Source organism: Falco naumanni, unplaced genomic scaffold, assembly GCF_017639655.2.
Source record: "Falco naumanni isolate bFalNau1 unplaced genomic scaffold, bFalNau1.pat scaffold_70_arrow_pat_ctg1, whole genome shotgun sequence".
Classification (NCBI taxonomy): domain Eukaryota; kingdom Metazoa; phylum Chordata; class Aves; order Falconiformes; family Falconidae; genus Falco; species Falco naumanni.
In genome coordinates, this window is record NW_024427562.1 from 922 (window position 1) to 4,065 (window position 3,144).

A 3,144-nucleotide genomic window follows, 5' to 3' on the forward strand; every position below is an offset into this window, starting at 1 on the left:
GCACTTACTACTGTGGAATTCCTGACTCCCCCCAGGCATGGGAATCTCCCAAGCCAACACCACAACTGACCTTTTCTTGGTGTTTTTTAAAGGTGATGCCATGAAAGGATGGGGTAAGAAAACCTGATGCCCTAAGCGTGTCATTTCCAGAGAAACATGTTGCTTATGTGCCTTCATCTGGGAGAGGGACAGGTGAGTACATTGTGTTGACTTGTTCAGCACAGGCTGTGCTTTCTATTAAGAGGAATGACCTTCTTTTTCTTTGTAAGAGGTTAGGGGTTGCTTTTTCTGAGAATTCTGCCCGTCTGTTCAACAATTGCTGATGTGTTGCGTGCTTTTCCCTCGAGGAAAAGGACCCTGTCTCAGTCTTATTTATTCACCATTGCTCGCTCTGTTGTAGAAAAAATTTCTCACCATAAGGCTCCAGCATTTCCAAACGGCAGCTTGGTGGTCTGCATAATGTATCTGTAGTCCCGTCTCAAGGAATGCGTTAATGGTGTTATGAATTATAAATTCGTAAAAAAATTAAAAAGTAAAAAATTAAAAGCTTCCTACCGTAGGAAGACAGTGTGTTGGGTTTGAAACCTTTGGGTAGGACGGAAGGAGGTTGCCACCCTGGGTCAGTGGTGAGTGCTGGCATGTGTCGTCTGATCTAGAGCTGATGTCTGTCACCACTTTAGCTCTAGAATTACTCTGAGACGCAGGGAACTCCAGTTCCCTTCAGCTGCAGCCTGGAGGTTTTCCAAGCAGTGGGATGAAATTCCTGTCACAAGCTGTAACCCAGCTTAAGGAGAAGGGGGCACAGTTTGAGTTTTCTTCCACGTAGGCATCTGGGAGGTACAGTTCTGAGCTTGATACTGCTACTAGGAGATGCTTTCGAGTGAACTGAGTGTGGCTCTGGCGACCCAAAGCTGGACAGGGTTGGCAATGGTGATGTAGAGTTTTGGTGGTAAACTTGACCAGCCTGTCTTAACGAGCAGGCATGTTCTTTGTTTGCAAGCCACCGTTTAGTCCCATCTAGGCATCCCGAAAGTTGAAGGGCCGTGGTCACATCATCCCTTGGTCACACGCAATGAACAGTTGCCTGTGCAGAGTTGTTAAGTTTTTAATAGCTATACATTTGTGTTCATGTTAAAATACTGTTTGAAGGATAAAGGGGACACATCCTCTACTTGTGGTGTTCAGGAGATCCATGTGGAAGAGCACCTGAACCATCCATGTAATGGCTTCATGCGTGTTCATACGAGCCAGCCCTGAGCAAAACGCACGAGAAGGGAGCAGAGAAGCTGTCAGGACCGCCTCGGCTTGTGTAGCTCCCAGCTGTGGCCGGGATGTGCTACGGGAGCACCGGGCAGTAAGATGAACTGAGGCGAAACCTTTCCTTACAGCTTCTGTAATGAGATCTTTCTTAACCAGTAGTAACTTCTGTAATAAGGTGGTTTGTAACAAGATACTACTTTTTTAAAAATAACTTGTGTAATAAGATGTTTTGTAATAAGGTATTTTAAATAAGTAGCACCTTCTGTAATAAAGATGTTTTTACCGACAGTCTTGTTACCGGGAGCAGGGTGGGATGTGGTTTCCCGTGTGTGCCCTGTTGTGCCCCTGCCCAGGCAGGGTGGGCCTCAGGTGATCAGGTTCTAGTCTGCCGTTGGAAAGCGTATTTTGTAGTGCCCGACAGAAATGCGGTTGCTCTGTACGCTGCCGAGGGAAACATACCCGAGCCCTGCTGTGTACTCAGCGTTCCCTTTTCTTCCTAGATCTCCGTCTGCCTGCTGGACGCACCTTGGAAGCGGGGGTGCTTTCCTGGCAGGTGACAGACGTGCAGCAGCTGCCAGCTGGCTTCCCTTGTCAGACGTGTAGCGGTGCTGCAATAAATGGAGCTTGGCACGGCAACGGGGTGTCGCATCGGTGTTCTCTCCGTGTTCTTGACGGACCAAGGGTGAGCGTGTCACAGCTGGAAGAAACAGCTGCTTCCTGTTCCAGCGGGTTCTCGCTGACACGTGTATCACCCAGCGGCCCGCTGCCCGGCGGAGCAGTTCCCAAGCCGGCGGCCGCTCTTCCCTTTGCGCCATGTCCCAGTTCCTGTGGGGCGGCCGCGGCAGCGAGGGGGGGGGGGGGCGGTGCGCGGGGCTCACGCTGCTGCGGACGCGCTGCTCTGCTCCGCTCGGGCTGCGACTGCCTGCGGCGGTGGGTGCTGCCCTTGATGCTGCTGGGGGCTCTGGGCTCCGCTCGCACCTGCCTGCCTGCTGCCTGCGCACCGCGGGGCTGCCTGCTGGCTTCTAACCCTTTGTTATTAGAAATACCGACTGGGGGGGGGTGGGGGGGGAGGGTTTAAAAACAACGACCAGACATCACCAGACCTACGCAGTTTTCTTAAGCTGCAGGAAATAACTTTGGCCCAGGATTTACAGCCCAGTTTCCACCCGCCCCGGCCCTGGGCTTCCCGGGCTGCAAGCACACGCTGCTGGGTCAAGTCGAGCTTCTCATCCACCAACACCCCACAGTCCTCCTCCTCAGGGCTGCTCTCCATCCGTTCTCTGCCCAGCCTGCGCTTGTGCTTGGTGTTGCCCCAGCCCACATGCAGAACCTGGCACTTGGTGCTTCTTTCCTACTTTCCGTTAGATCTAAAGATGTGGGTGACTTCCCTTCTACGGAACATGCAGCAAGAGCACTATGTCAAATCAAGGTTCTCTTTGACTTTCAGATTTTTTTCACAGGTTGGTACTTGCGTAGTGGCTGCTTAGAAAAGAAATCTTTGCCCAGAGGAGCCTGCTGTGTGGCCCAGCTCTCAACGAGGTGTTCAGGCCTGGACATAACTTTTAATACCAAAGTGCAAACCAGTTCTGTTTTGATGGAGTTCTGAGAGTTCTGCCACCGTTTAGGTAACAGCGTGAAACGTTGGCATGTGGCTGAACTTTGTTGATTCAATAGCTGGTAAATATTCCCTGGCCAGCCTTCCAAAAGTAGTCTGTCCAGGGGGATGCAGGAGGCTTGGCAGCAAGTAAAGCAGGGCTTTGCAGGGTAGGGGGGTGGTTTCTCATTGAACGTGTCCTCAGGGAGACTGACATGTTTGAAGCAAACGGGAGGCTGGTGGAACAGGTGCACACAGCCAGTGTGCGTGTTGTAAATAGATGTTATGAT

At 51.5% G+C, this 3,144-nt stretch overlaps 1 non-coding gene across 1 annotated transcript; it reads left to right on the top strand.

Moving 5' to 3' along the window:
- The first annotated feature begins 618 nt into the window (after window positions 1–618).
- LOC121082325 lies at window positions 619–703 on the top strand. Its single transcript, XR_005825979.1, has one exon. It is a non-coding gene; the product is annotated as a small nucleolar RNA SNORD45 (small nucleolar RNA).
- Window positions 704–3,144: the final 2,441 nt, after the last annotated feature.